Source organism: Rattus rattus, chromosome 11, assembly GCF_011064425.1.
Source record: "Rattus rattus isolate New Zealand chromosome 11, Rrattus_CSIRO_v1, whole genome shotgun sequence".
NCBI classification, from domain to species: Eukaryota; Metazoa; Chordata; class Mammalia; order Rodentia; family Muridae; genus Rattus; species Rattus rattus.
In genome coordinates, this window is record NC_046164.1 from 34831328 (window position 1) to 34848241 (window position 16914).

Here is a 16914-nt window from a genome sequence, read left to right on the forward strand (position 1 = left end):
GAAAAGAGATTTAAAATAAAAATGTAAAAGTATTTAAAAATTCCAACAAATGAAAGATAAAATATAATTATAGAAGACCAGATTTAAAGGTAAATAAGAAAATAAATAAAGTAGAAAGTTTATTATTATTAATTCTTGACAATTGAGTCCCAGAACTCATATAGTACAAAGAGAGAACAAACTCTCAAAAAGTTTTGCTGTGGTCTTTGTATATACACTGAGTTAGGAGCATGACACACACACACACACAAATAATAAAAATAAACAAACCTTAGACTTTAAATCTGTCATCACTGGAAAATGGAATGTCACTGGAGAATACTGAACTTGGTGCTGTCCTATTGTAGACTAGTCTTGTGCTGACTTCACTGGTTATGAAATTGTGAGCAAGAAATTTAATTTGTCTCTATTAGCTCTGTATTGAGCAGACAGTACAAGGAAAGACCAAGAAAGGACTATAGTTTATCCCAAGCCCTGCATATGCTCTTTTTAACTCATGGTAATTTATGTCTGGAGAGGTTCAAACTCCTTTGGAAGCAACGTGTCGAGGTTTGAAATGGTTCTAACGTTCACCTGGCACTTCTTAGCAGTTATATAAGACTGATAACACCCTACCAAATCATTTAAATAGAGGTGATTATGTCAGTATTTAAGGAATATAGTCTAAGAGAGTTTTATTTATACATTTTAGGATGAAATCTTTAAAAGATGCTAATACATTTCAAAACCCAATATTTAGGCTTTTTGACATAAATGAGTTAGTATAGCTATAGGTAACTTCACATTCCTTACTTGATGTATATATCTGATTATTGCTTTCACTCCAAATTCTTGCTTATCTAACCCTCAGCCACTACATAATCATGACGGATCGTGACACAGAGATGCTTGTGGTGAAGGCTATGATCTCCTTTGATTTCTCTGAAGTATTATTATGATGAATCACAGTTGTCAATGATTTTAGAATAAGACAAATACAAAACTAATTTCATATCTACAATCCAGATGTGATTGGCTATGTATCATAAATCTTCCTTGAAAATATTCTCCAGTTCCATTTCTGTCAATAAACAAAAGCGGTCTTCATAGTTCACTCCCCAAGAAAAACAATGAAATATAATTAGAAGAAAAGAGAAAGCACATGGCTGATGCGAATCTAAAAATAACAGAAAATTCCTGGATCAAATTGGCTGCACGAATGAATCTTTGGTATCCTAAGGTCTGTAAATTGCAACTCTTTGCTTTCGATTTAGGGGCTCAATGCTTTGGGATAGCCATAAAATATTTTACCTTCACGCTCAATTTGACAATTAAACAATGCAGTGACGTGCTGTAGAAACAGAAGATTACTTACATCTTATTTGTTTCAAAGTTGTTGGAAATTCACTCAGAAAATATTGAAGGGAGAGTGATAATCATTATCGTAGTACAATAAATATATGATTTTGATTTTTGTTTTATTGACTACTGAGAGGTTTGGCCATGCATAAGCTACAGTGCAAATAAAATACAGACATTGGTTTCAAATCAGATGTGCGTTAGAAAGCTTTTCCCTAGAATAAACTAATTTTGACTCTGATACTAGAGAAGATATGTGAAAATATGTAAACAGTGTGTGTGTATGTGTGTGTGTGTGTGTGTGAGTGTGTGTATGTGTGCATGTGTTTGTGTGTATGTGTAGCATCTGTAAATTTTTTGAAAATGAAAATTAGCTGAGGAATTCTATTACTTCTATTTGGAATTATTCAATGTGTTTCTTTTGTCTATGGTGTATCCATGATACTTTCTTTTACATACAAGTACAGCGATATCCACTATGCAAAATTACTGTATATTATAATATATTCTAAGTACAAATTAAGACACCTGGGCCAATTAAATTACAGAAAGCATAATATATCTCTTCCCAGAAGAAAAGCAAATATGTCTGGGATGAAATGTGTGAAGTCAAAAATCTTACATTTTTCTCCTATTCTACATTACATTGTGCTATTGTTTATCTAGTCCATGTTTCCAAATGAAGCACACACAATAACATCATTAATAACACTTAGCACTTATATAGTGAATTCCATCTGCATGGTTCTGCACAGACACATTAAATAATTAATGCATATTTAAAGAAGCCAGCAGAAGTATATAACTCAAGTTTGTGTGAGGATTCAATATTTTATTATTATATTTTTGATGATGCAGTTTAATTTGTTCCTAAAGAATATTTTTTACCTTGTCATATAAGAGAAATAATGTTCATGGTGGGCAAGTATATGAGGCTATAACTTGTTTTTACAGATGATTAAATGCTCGGTTGAAGCTGAGGCTTTGATGACTGTTGGAGCCATTTATGACCTCATATACTAGTCTGCTGAGGGACATTAGACCTTAAATAACATCAACCATGTGGTTTTACTCAAAGGAGAAGAAAGAAAATAAAATGCTCTTTCAGACGAAAAAACACATATAACGAACCCTATGGAAATGTTATAAATACACAGAGATGAAATTATATTTAGTAAAGTTCTGCAATAGATTTGGGAGCTAGGGTATCACTTGACGGCTGTCTGGGTAGCCCTTGGACAGAAATGTTATGAAGAAATTCTTTTATCTACAGTCATAAAAGGAGCATGGATTTTATAGCAGGCCCTGGCAGCAGTCACTGCTGTATGGAATATTCAAGATTCATACACAGAGACTGTGTGCTTACATGGCTTCTCTGATTATACTGAGCATGAACATAGATTCTTTAGCCTGACAACCTGACAAAACATATCTAAGAATGCCATTGGATGGCCAATTTTGTGCAAGGATCTAAATATAGAGAGGGAAAATGTGGCCAGGAAGCTGTGAAGAAGTCAAAGGAAACTGGGCACATCACTATCAAATGCATCTTGCAGAACACATATATTATTGATTCTCAGGTTGTCACTTAAACATGCTCCATAGGACTCTCATCTATTCTATTATATTGCTGACTTCTATGTGTGCATCTGAAGTCAAAGTTCTCTGATTAAAAAAAGAAGAGGAAGAGGCTAGGAGGAACATAATTTATGAAAGAATGTGATTGAAGAACTTATAATAATACATATGAAAAAAAGTATAAGAAAGGAATGAAAGGGCTGTATTGGCTCAGGTTTATTCTATTCATGTAAAATTGCCATAGTGAAAATTTCTGGTTTCATGAAATAATATATGATAATAAAATCATAATAACATAATAAATATGGGATTACATACTTTACAGTAAGAAAATAGTGAATTATATGCCATGCCTTATTTACTCATTACAAGTCCTATCAAGAAAATATGATCATTATTAATTTATAGATTTAGAAACTGAGATATTACAGTTATGGTTTTGATAGGAAATCTCACTCACAGGTGTTGCTTGATTCTGTTTCTTTTTAGGAGATTCTGTAGATTTTACAACCTGAGCTAAGCTGGAAGATGTCTACTGTTGTGTAACTTTGAAGATTATAGAGGGTCAGTTATTTCCTTCTTGCTCGCTGATTCCTGGTCACTGTGATGCAAGTTCTTTCTTCTGCCACACCCTTTCCTGTGATGGACAGATGTCTCTGGAAGTTTGACTTAATAAAACATGTCCACTTTGTTTCTGTCAGGTATTTCATTTTGGCCAATAAATAATAACTAATATAATGAGTCTCTGAGGAGAAGGGATCTACGCGTAAACTCAGTAGGTCTAATTCCTGTGGCTTGGCTTTTAATAAAATGACCAAGTTTTAGAAATTAGAGTTCTGATTTTCTGTCTTTCACTAGCTTGAGGATACATTGCATGGATCAGTCATCACAAAATATTTTGTATGAGAAAAAGTAGAGTACTGGATAGAAAAGATTGAGCTGAGACTCCACATGCGTATTTCTCTGATTAGACTTACTATAAGCAGTTTGATCATTTTGTCCTAGGGAGGGATTCCTAAAGTTACTAATGCAAACCTTTATGTATTGAAGAGATTTAAATAAACTGCCAATAGCCCTAAAGTGAGGTGTAAAAGCTTAGATGTGAATTCCTTTATTTTGCAATTTGATACAGCTTTATGGCACTCTAGTGAGAGAAGGCGACATTTCTCAATCCCCAGCATCAGAACAAGGCTCCTAAAGATAAACCAATAATTGAACCAATGGTCCTACTACTAATTTCTACCACAGTAAGACCCATTTCAACGAATAGCATTGCATCTAATACCTGGTATTTACTAGCCTCACAGGAAAGCCTGACCATCTGCATGATTCACTTAATGGTGTGGTAACTCATTTAGCCTTCATGACAATCATGTCACACGGATACAGCTGCTTACAATTTACATATGAGAAAACTAAGGAACAGAGTTCACAGAATCCATTCAAGGTTATTCCACAGGTTATTATTGAAAGCCACTAATTTTTCACATCCAATTCTGAGTCTACTCAAACATCAATGTTTCTGAGCACTGTTTCTTTAGTGTATTACTAGTGGTATTAAGTAATAGTCAGTGTTTAATGCTAATAGATATTTTCTGGTCCCAATAGTATATGTAAATTTTAAGGATATGGTATAAGGATTTCCTAAGAAACACTTTAAATGGTCTATCAGTAACATCATAGTTTACTCCTTATGCGTAATTTCACTGAAGTTATTTGAAATGGTTGAATGTTTTCTGAACTAAAAATATTGTGCCTGCATTAAATAATGCCAATTTATTTCATTAGTTCTTTGTATAGAGGAATAAACACCCATGAAATGATTTTTCCCCTCATTCAAATTTTTCTGATACTGCAAGGGCATTAATTTGGCTTCTGTGATGTATCTACTTTAAGGAACAATATTGGATCATTATCAGTTATTAACATATACTTAGGCATTTTAGAGGCTTATAGAGCAAAACTTGCACATAAAATTGACACCATGAATAACAAGTAAGATAGCAATCATTTTTATTTATATAGATCCCTTCATCAAACAGTTCTGCATTGGCCTATTTTCCTGTAATTATTGTAATTTTTTGGTTATCATATAGAGAAATGGGCTCCTTTCCTGTGATGTTTTCCATATCCATATTGTTATGCTTTGACCTTATTTAATGCTTTCCCACTGTTCTTCCCATTTCTCTCTTGAGTTTCCATGTTTCCCACATCCTCTCTTGTTCTCAAAAAGGGCATTCTGGCAGCAAAATGTTCAAGATGCAAATTTGATTCCACAGACAGATGTGTTAACCCCACTGGCATTGCAGTTAACATTAACTGCATTCTACTGATAATTTGTTGGGTGACTCTGCTTAGCAGTGCACATGGAAGTCTCATAATATGTTCCTTACTTTCCTGTGGCTCAATAGGAGGAGGTGTGTGTGTGTGTGTGTGTGTGTGTGTGTGTGTGTGTGTGTGTGTGATGTACATATCTAAGTATTTCACTTAGAAACTTGAACCTCCTTTCAAACAGGTGCTCAATGAATGCAGTGTAAAGGCAGCATATTTTAAGGGACAAGGTTAATTAACCCTTGATGTACATCCCTAACATAAAGATAGAAGTTGTATGTTGAGGAACTCACACGTATTGGGTATAAACTTGTATACACTGAGAGCACTGATCTTCTTGTCTATTGATTCGCTTTGTAGAGGTCTTGTGCAGGTGTCTGAGTTTGGGTTTTACTGCTGTGCAGAGACACCATGACCATGACAACTTTTATAAAGGACAACACTTAATTGGGGCAGGCTTAGAGGTTCAGAGGTTCAGTTCATTATTATCAAGACAGGAGGATGCAGCTTCCAGGCAAGCACGGTGCAGGAGGAGCTGAGAGTTTTACATCTTTTTCTAAGGGCAAACAGGAAAAGACTAACTTCCAGGCAGCTAGGATGCGTTTTTGTTTTTTTGTTTTTTTTTTAAAATTTATTCCTTAATCTTTTTATTGGTTATTTTATTTATTTATATTTCAAATGTTATCTCCCTTCCCAGTTTTCCCTTCACAAGCTCTATATTCCCTCCTCTCTCCTTCTGCCACTATGAGGGTGCACCACCACCCACCCACCCACTCCTGCCTCAGCAGCCTAGCATTCCCCTATCCTGGGCCATCAAGCCTCCACAGGACCAAGGGGCTTGCCTTCCAGTGATGCTAGATAAAGCAATCCTGTGCTAAATATCCAACTAGAGCCAAAAGTATCTCCTGTGGACTCTTTTTAATTATTTATTTATTTATTTATTTATTTATTTATTTATTAACTTGAGTATTTTTTATTTCCATTTCAAGTGTTATTCCCTTTCCCGGTTTCCGGGCAAACATCCCCCTAATCCCTCCCCCTCCCCTTCTTTATGGGTGTTCCCCTCCCCATCCTCCCCCCATTGCCGCCCTCCCCCCAACAATATAGTTCACTGGGGGTTCAGTCTTAGCAGGACCCAGGGCTTTCCCTTCCACTGGTGCTCTTACTAGGATATTCATTGCTACCTATGAGGTCAGAGTCCAGGGTCAATCCATGTATAGTCTTTAGGTAGTGGCTTAGTCCCTGGAAGCTCTGGTTGCTTGGCATTGTTGTTCATAAGGGGTCTCCAGCCCCTTCAAGCTCTTCCAGTTCTTTGTCTGATTCCTACAACGGGGGTCCTGTTCTCAGTTCAGTGGTTTGCTGCTGGCATTCGCCTCTGTATTTGCTGTATTTTGGCTGTCTCTCAGGAGCGATCTACATCCAGCTCCTGTCGGCCTGCACTTCTTTGCTTCATCCATCTTGTCTAATTGGATGGCTGTATATGTATGGGCTCTTTGGTTGGTAGTTTAGCCCTTGGGAGCACTGGGGGGTCTGGTTGATTGTTCTTCCTATGAGATTGCAAACCCCTTCAGCTCCTACAGTCCTTGCCCTAACTTTCCCAGTAGGATCCCTGTGCTCAGTCCAAGGTTTGGCCATGCACCTCTGCATCTGTAAAGATCCAGTTCTGGCAGAGCCTCTCTCAGATAACAAGCACTTCTAGGCATCAGCAATAGTATCTAGGTTTGGTTTCAGCAGATAGGATGGATCCTCAGGTGGGGCAGTCTCTGTATGCTCTTTCCTTCAGTTTCTGCTCCATTCTTTGTCCCTGCATTTCCTGTTGACAGGAGGAATTCTGGATTAATATTTTTGAGGTGGGTGGGTGGCCACATCACTCAATTGGTGGCCCGTTCTATCTACTGGATATGGTCTCTACAGGTTCTCTCTCCCCATTGTTGGGTATTTCAACTAAAGCCCTCCCTGTTGGGTCCTGGGAACCTCTTGGGTCCCTGGTATCTGAGACTTTCTAGTGGCTTCCCCAAGTTCCCCTTCCCCCACTGCTACACACCTACTTTCAAATTCCTGACCCTCTATATGTCTAACCAATCTCCTCCCATATCTGAACTGCCACCCCTTTTACCTCCTTTCTTCTCTCCTTCCCAGATCCCTCTCTCCCTCTACTTCCTGGAGATGATTTTCTTCCCGCTACTGAGTAGTACTGTAGCATCCACACTTTGGTGTGATCTTCTTTCTTTTTGAGTTTCATGTGAATTAGGAGTTGTATCGTTGGTATTGCGAGCTTCTTTTTGCCTAGTATCCATTTATCAGAGAGTACATACCATGTGGGTTCATTTGTGACTGGGTTACCTCACTCAGGTAATATTTTCAAGTTCCATCCATTTGCCTATGTATTTCATGAGGTCATTGTTTTTGATAACTGAGCAGTACTCCATTGTGTAAATGTACCACATTTTTTGTATCCATTCCTCTGTTGAGGGATATCTGGGTTCTTTCCTACTTTTGTCTATAAGGCTGCTACGAACATAGTGGAACATGTGTCTTTGTTATATGTTGAAGCATTATATGCCCAGGAGTGGTGTAGCTGGGTCCTCAGGTAGTACAATGTCCAATTTTCTAAGGAAACTTCAGACTGATTTCCAGTGTAGTTTGTTGTATCAGCTTGCAATCCCACCAAAAATGGAGGAGTGTTCCTCTTTCTTCACATCCTCGCCATCATCTGCTGTCACTTGAGTTTTTGATCTTAGTCATTCTGACTGGTATGAGGTGGAATCTCAGGGTTGTTTTGATTTGCATTTTGCTGATGACTAAGGATGTTGAACTTTTCTTTCGGTACTTCTCAGCCATTTGATATTCCTCAGCTGAGATTTCTTTGTTTAATTCTGTACCCCATTTTTAATAGGGTTATTTGACTCTCTGTTGTCTAACTTCTTGAGTTCTTTGTATATATTAGATATTAGCCTTCTATCGGATGTAGGGTTGGTAAAGATCTTTTCCCAATCTGTTGGTTGCTGTTTTGTCCTATTGACAGTGTCCTTTGCCTTATAGAAGTTTTTCAATTTTATGAGGTCTAATTTGTCAATTCTTGATCTTAGAGCCATTGTGTTCTGTTCAGATTTTCCCCAATGTCTATGTTTTCTGGGTTCTTTTCCACTTTCTTTTCTATTAGATTTAGCTATCTGGTTCTGTGTGGCGGTTCTTGATCCACTTTGACTTGAGCTTTGTACAAGGCAGGGAGGAGTGGGTGGTTGGGTGGGAGAGCACTTTCATAGAAGAAAGATTGGGAGGATGGGTTAGGGGGTTTATGGATTGGAAGCTGGGAAAAGGGATAGCATTTGAAATGTAATTTTAAAAAATCCAATTAAAAAAAGTAAAAGGAAAGAATGGGTCAATTTGCATTCCTTTACATGCTGAGCAATAGTTGAACCAAGCACCATTTGTTGAAAATGCTCTTTTTGTTACTGAATGGCTTTGGCTCCTTGTCAAAGATCAAGAGACCATAGGGGTGTGGGTTCATTTCTGGGTCTTCAGTTGATCTACCTGCCTTTCTCTGTACCAATACCATACAGTTTTTATCTCGATTACTTTATAATACAGCTTGAGGTAAGGGATGGTGATTCCCCAGAAGTTCTTTTATTATTGAGAATGGTTTTTGATATTCTGGAGTTTTTGTTATTCCTGATAAACTTGAGAATTAATCTTTTTATCTCTGAGAAGAAATGAGTTGGAATTTTGATGGAGATTGTTTAATCTGTAGATTGCTTTAGGTAAGATGACCACTTTTACTATATTAATCCTGCCAATGCATGAGCATGGGAGATCTTTCCATCTTCTGAGGTCTTCTTCAATTTCTTTCTTCAGAGACTTGAAGTTCTTGTCATACAGATCTTTCACTTGCTTGGTTAGTGTCACACCAATATATTTCATATTATTTGTGACTATTGTAAAGGATGTCCTTTCCTTATTTTCTTTCTCAGACCATTTATCCTTTGAGTAGAAGAAAGCTATTGATTTGTTTGGGTTAATCTATTTTTACATTCCAGATTTGATCCCCATCCCAGTCCACCCTGTGACTGTTCCACACCCCATACCTTCTCCATGTTCTCCCATGTCCAAGAAGATGTTTGCCCTCATCCACACAAGGCCTCCCCACTTCCTATGGCCTCAAGTCTCTTGAGATTTAGGTGCATCTTTCCTGACTGAGTCCAGATCCAGCAGTCCTCTGCTATTTGCATGTTGACGGCCTCATCTCAGTTGGTATATGGTGCCTGGTTGGCATCTCAGGGTCTGAGAAATCCCGTGGGTTCCAAGTTAATTGAGACTGCTGGTTTTCCTATAGGATTTCCCCACCTAATCAGCTTCTTTCAGCTTTTCCTTAATTCAATCACAGGGGTCAGCAGCTTCTGTTCATTGGTTGGGTGTAAATATCTGCACCTGACCCTTTCAGCTGCTTGTTGGGCCTTTCAGAGGGCAGTTATAAAAGGCTTCTGCTTATATGCCCAGCATAACCTCAGTGATGGGATTAGGCCTTGGGGACTCCCCTTGAGCTAGATCCCAATTTGGGCCTGTCACTGGACATCATTTTCCTGAGGCTCTTCTCCATTTTTATTCCTGCAGATCTTTCAGACAGGAACAATTCTGGGTCAGAGTCTTAGGGGATGGCAACCCTATCCTACCACTTGATACCCTGTCTTTCCCCTGAAGATACCACAGCCTGTAGGATGAGGGTCTTAAACCTTACCACATCCACAGTGACACGCTTCCTTCAACAAACCCGTATTTCTTAATCGTGCTACTCCCTAGGTCAACCATATTCAAATCACAACAACAAGTAATAATGGAAACTTATTATTTCATGAATGCAATGTCCAGGTTATGTCAAGGAGACAGCACGCTTTCCTATATAAAATGTTATTTAGGGTGTAATATGCAGATATTTGTTTATTTATTTATTTTTACAAGTTATTATAACAATGAATACAAAGTGTTGAGCCTTTTTTAAGCAATATGCCTTTTTTAAACGTAACAATTCTGAGATAGTGACTAGTTGTCATTCTAATTTCCGTGGCTTGCTTCCATTATTAGATTATAGGTGAATAGATAAGTTGGTACGGTTTCCATGGGGCACGTTGTCTTTTCTACATACATTTTTAAATCTCCTTTATGGCTATGTTGGTCATGTGATGCTCTTATTGGTGGTACAGAGTGCTACTAATTGTCAACACAATTCCATTAGAATCTTTTAAGTATATATCTGCAGTTCTGATGAAGCCCATCCAAGGCATTATGAAGAGAAATGCTGTACTACTGTATCAAAGGAATATTCTTGAAATGCCTTCAGATATCTTAGGGAACAAACCATCAAACCCCTAATTCTATGTTCTCTAGAAAGTCCAGCTTCTAGAGATAATGGTATAGAAGGAAGCATAGTCACTTTTCTCAGTCCAAATTCAGAAATTAAAATCTAAGAAATGTAGTAAATGATTTGTTTTTATGCCATAGATTCAAGGAGAGAATAAGCTCTTTCAAAGTTTGAATAAGGAAAACAGGAGGCAGTCTGTCATTAGGGTTTAATAATTCTGAAAATGTTACAACAAGAAATAGTTGCTAGTACCCATTTTCTGGAATGACTTATTAGCTTTGGTTTGGTTTTGTATGTGGAGAATGGCAAAGCCAAGCGAGACTAAGCTGACCCTACTTTCTAACTATGTCTATTTAATTTTGCTTTTGTTTTATGCTTTTCTACCTATTTTGAATGATTCTCATTTTGCAAACATTACTATCTTAAAAGCTCTTAGGGTTTTCCTGAGAATTAGTTTAAGTTCATTGCACAAACATACTCAAAACCACTTCTCAGTTGTTTAGAATACATACCTACCCCTAGAAACTGTGTTGCTGTCAGCAAAACCCAAGTTTAATGTGCCATGAGTCCTTTTATTCAGCTAAAGACACCACTGAATGCTTCTTGATTCCTTACAGAAGTACTCAGAGACCTGGATTTAGTCATGAATAAACATATTAATATTAGCTGTTGTCAATGTACTATTTCTCATTTGCCAGATAACTCCAGTCACACCCATTTACAATGAGAGCTAAAGGTATGGATGAGAATAAGTCCAACGTCTAGACCCATTTTAGCTTTTCATAGCATCACATCTCTTAGTATCTTTGTGGGCAGAGAAATACATGATTATAACGAGGAGGAATGCATGTTCACTACCCTCACAAAAGCAATTGCTAAAGTTGTAAGATACAGTACACAGATACGAAGACAGAGCCAGGCCCTGCAAACTTAGATCTTCTGTGTAAACATTTTACTTTAGAGACTGATGTGCTTATAACCTATCATATACACTTAAATGCTGATTAAATAAAAACTTCATCTTTATTGTCCTTGTCAATAGACCAGCAAATGTCAAGACAGCATTGAAGACATATGCTAAGTTTCCTTGTTTGAAAAACAAAATTACCTATCTTCAGGCTGGTTCTGTTTGCCAATTGAAACACTGCTGAGTAGAAAAGTTTGGTTTAGTCCATTAAAAAAATCTCATTATCTTTTACAGGCATAAACTCTTTTCTTATCCTATATGTGGTTGAATGAGTTATTATTAGTCATCACAAATCACAAAGATATTTTCAACCCCATAAAATGTTAAGCACATCTTCTTATAAAGAAGGGAAGAGTACATTTGATCAATAAGGATTTTCCTTAAAAATCAACTCAAGGTCATAGATAATTTTTAGGGATAATACAGATAGACTGTAGTATATTTCTTAGATGTTTCTGAAGATGTCATGTAGAAAAACATACCCTTGACATAAAAGTCTTCTATATTTCTTTTACATACATAATAGTTGAAATTTATGAGACCCTTTCAGCCTCTGTGGTTTTTTATTTCCCCAAGTGGTCACTAAAGATAAATTAATTAATATTAAAGGACAGAAATATAATACTTTCGGTGACTTTCAACCCTGAGAGCAAAACCCATTAGTAGCTATAGATTTTTCTTTGTGGCAATGAGCTAGTGTATAATCAATTTGTGTTAGTCTAATAATATATATTAAGATAGTCACCCTCTCTGTGTCTGTGTTCCTTTTTCCAATCAGAGTTTCTATCAGACTGCACATTAAGAGATGGAGCATAAACTGAGTCGCAAGTGTTATAAATCAATGCCTTGTGTCTGACCCTTATCACATCACCTTCTTAGGAACCTTTAAGCCATAAGCATTTGTTTTAATCAATAGCTTTATTCTAGGTGTAACAACTTAATCGTTGAAGTTTTCCTACTTTAAGTGAATTAATATTAATAACAGACAAGCATTGACTCAACCTTTTTAGTTTTCTGTTCTTTTCTTGTTACCTTTTTCTGTGTCTATGTTTGTGTATATGACACGTCTATTGTGTTGTGTTATGTGTGAATTCATTGTGTGAGTATGTTCCAAAGTTCATGTGTGGAAGTCAGAAGAAAATTGGTTGTTAGTAATTTGTCTCGCACCATGTTTGAATCAGGCTTTTTGTTGATTGCCACTATGTAACCCAGGCTAAGTTGACATGAGCTTACCGGAATTCACCTGTCTCAGTGTCCTAACTTGGTGTAGGATCACAGCAATATTTATGATATCTCACTTTTATTAAGTTTCTGGGGATTTCACCTCAACTCCTCATGCTCTCATGACAACCCTTTCCTCATCAAACCATTTCCATAGTTCTCGTTGGCTTTCTTGATTGCATTTTTTTTGTGGATAGCTATGTGTTTTCTCTTTTTGTTTTGACAATAATTATTTTTCTTTGGTGTATGGAAGATTTTACTTATTGAAAAATGTCTAATGTAATCTTAGCCCAGTGAAATTATTCTCATTTTTACGCACTATGAAATGCAAGGCACCAAACAGAAATTCCAAGCCTACTTCTGCATACTATGTTCACTGTTCAAAGTTTTTCTCAGTTTCCCCCAAATAGTTCTTATAACATAGTTTTGATGGCTTAACTAATCTGTAATCTTTTCACTATTATGCAACAAGATAATTGTTTGTGATAAAAGTTTTGTTACTGGATCCTCTGTTATCTTGAGTTTAGTCCTAGAGATTCTTGGAATTCAACAACAATAGCATTCCATTTAGCTGATCCAGAAATGGTTTATGAGGAAAAAGTGAATCACTAGTACGGACTAGTTTCTGTGTACTTTTTTGTCAGCTGCTCACACTTGAGATGTAGAAAACAGGAAATATTTTCTTTACACAATTTCTTTTTTATCATTTTCTTGACATTTTTCTTTTTTTAAAATTTTATTTGCTTTTTTAATCTTTTTTTACAGTCCAGACTTTATCCCCCTCCCGGGTCCACCCTCTGACTATTCCATACCTCCTCCCTGCCCCCACCTGTCTCCAAGAGAATTTCCCCACTCCCCACATACACCCCACCAGACCTCCTCATTCCTAGAGCCTTCAGTCTCTTTAGGGTTAGGTATGCCTTCTCTGACTGAGTCCAGACCCCACAGTCCTCTGCTATGTATGTGTCGGGAGCCTCATATCAGCTGATATATGCTGCCTGGTTGGTGGCTCAGTGTTTGAGAGATCTTGGGGTATCTAGGTTAGTTGAGACTGCTGGTCTTCCCATAGGACCTCCCTCCTCTTCAGCTTCTTCCAGCTTTTCCCTAATTCAACCACAGGGTTTACCAGCTTCTGTCTTATTACAATGCCTTCATGGGATTTAGAAATCACTCAGCTTCTCTGATAAATTGGCGAGATAATCAGTTTTCTCATACTTTATCTGCCTTCAAAGCATCTGAATTCTGTTCATGTATGTGATCTAATTTGTTTAACCATTGTTTATATAGGGATAGAGCCTAGTCTAATTATGTCATTTTAACCTATCTCTTCAAAAGTTTCATCTTCAAGTATGACATTCTGAGGTAAAAGGAGTTAATATTTCAGTAAATAAATCTGTTGGTAAGATGATACAATCCATTCTCTGAGTGTGTATTTGTGCATGTTTGTGTGTAGCTTTTTTCATATGTGTGTGTGTATGTGTGTGTGTGTAAAGTATATCATATACAGACTCTACGATGATATTTAGTGCTAAAAAAATAAGCAATCAAGCTTTGAAAAGATAAGCAAGAATTGAAGTGTATATCTGTAAGTCAAAGAAACTTCTGAAAAACTGTATGATACAAACACATAACATTCTAGGAAAAGGGTAATTAAATAACATGAACAACAATACCCAAATCCAGAATAAGCACGGCATGCTATGTTCCTCTGAGTATTCTCAGAAGTCAGTATTCTGAAGTAATTTGAATAGCCTGCAGCTGTCCTGCTGGTCTGTGGGCATTTTTCAAGTGTCATTTTTTGTTTTGTATTCTTTCCTCACAGAGATCCGGGTGGTGTGAGCACTCGCTCTCCAATTAAGGGTTCTGTGCTAAGCTGTTACAGCAGGACATTGATAGGCTTTCACTAGAAGAGGAAGTTGCTCATGCGCAGTCAAGCACACGCTGTTTCCTGAAACCATCTGAGGAGTGAATTATCTCTCTGCACCCTTTACCGACCAATGGGCACTGCAATCTTGGGCAACCCTGGTAATAACTGCAGTGGCAGGGCACTTGATAGAGCAGTGAACCAACTTTGTGAGAGGTTATAATGGTGCTACTGTGCACTTGTTAAAATCCATAGAGCCAAGTGTATTGCATATTGCTGGGTTTGGGGTGTAGTTCTTTGTGTAGGGTTTAGGTCTCACGGGCACATGTCTAGTATTGTTGACTTAATTCAGACCATGCTTACTTTGGTCAGAATTCATGAGTAGAAATTCTGAGATTCTTAGGAGGCACAATATCATAGCATAAGAGCTTGATCCTCTGACTTTTACCATCTTTCCTCACAATCTCCTACAGTATATCCTACGCCTTAGGTTTGGCGATATTTTGTACATGGATCCATTGAGTCTAGACTCTAAACTTCATGTTGATTGATGTACTTCTATGTAGTGGCCTCCACCTGTACAAAGAGAAGTCTCATTGATAAATTGTAAGTATTATACTCATCAGTGTCTATAAGGACAGATATTCAGAATATAGTTAGGGATTATACTTGTTTATTAAAGTGGTGGTTGTAGATTCTTCTTCAAGATCTATGACTTCACTAGCCCTGTATAGTTTGCTATGTTTCCAGAACTAGGCATGTTTCCCTCTTGTGGAATAGGTTTTAAGTCCAATTAGAGAGCTATTGTTTACTGTCAAGGTACAAGGGCCAGTAATGCATCCCTAGGGTTATTGTGCCAATCTGGTTATTGTTTGGGTTCATAGGACATATAGCTGGGTGAGACTATTGGCTGCTTTCCTCCTTCATAAGCTTGTTTGGGACCTTCTGGTTTATTGTTCTTTTGTGACTTTTTTTTAAATAGAAACGTTGTACACATGCATAGTAAATCCCATATATTATCTTTAAAATTTTTATTAGTTGTAAAAAAGATAAAAGGGAAGTTATCAGTTCCAGTTCCCTAGTTTTTCTAATTTTTATTTCTTCTTATGTTAAAAAGGAAATGATTGTTCTGACATCACATGGGGGATTGTTACAGCCCATTTTGTCAATACTAAAAGAACACTCAAAAATGATAAAACCGTCTTGCTGAATACTATGGCAGTTATCTGAATTTAAGGATGCATGTTGATTCTAATCACTTGTTCAAGCCTTTCAAATGCACATGAGGAAAATGTAAATTGCATTTTTGGTCTTCTAGAGTAACAACCTTGTTTCTTTTACATATTTGTTGAATATTTCATGTATATTTCAAAGGGATACATTTCAAAAAAAACCTTAAAAGCTAAATTTTAATGTTACAGGCTAGTCACTTTTAATCTTTTTGGCAACAGAGATCATCATGGCATGCTTAGCTTGCTTAGTAGTTCCTTTTACATCACCATGAGGAAAGACTTGGTGTGATTTATGATTCCACAAAGAAAAAGAGTTTATAGAATATATTTGAGGTTATGTTTACTATAAGGATTGGTTTAGAAAATCCAGACCTGGAAAGGAAGATCTTACAAGTCTCTGAGATCAGAATTAGGAGAAAGAGGATGGGCTGGCTCAGTCCATGAGGTATTGTGAAAGTAACTTTTAGTCACTTGATGTAATTGGCTTTTTGGAAGCATACTGCAGAATAAGCTCACCCTTTCTCGTCCTTTCCAAACTCTGGCTGCCTGGTCCAACTAATTTTTTTTTCTGGCTCAAATTCCTTTCTAAGCTGAATGATTCAAACTGGTTTCTTTTAGCTTCTCACTGAATTGTTCTGCTTGGCATCAAACTAACTCCGTCAATCTGTTCTTAACTTCGGTCCCCTTCTTATCTGGTTCACCCTGTCTCCATCTGTGTCTGGCTTGTAATGTAACCATCCCAGTCAAACTGCCCCCTCTCTCAGTCTCTCTCTCCCTCCCACCTCTGTGCTTCTCTCTTAAGTTACCTCCTTTTCAGGTTTGTTCTCATGAAAGCTGGGAATATTTATCTCTGAGTCATTTTATCAAATCTTTCTCTGATTCATTATTTTTTCTGCCCTTCAATTAGATATCATTTCAAGCATGGCTGCTTTCTTCTCCAAACTAACCTTACTTTTATTGTTAAGGATTAACAATATACTAAGGTCATGTCTGTAATACAAGGGGTGTCAGCATTTCAGCCTGATCC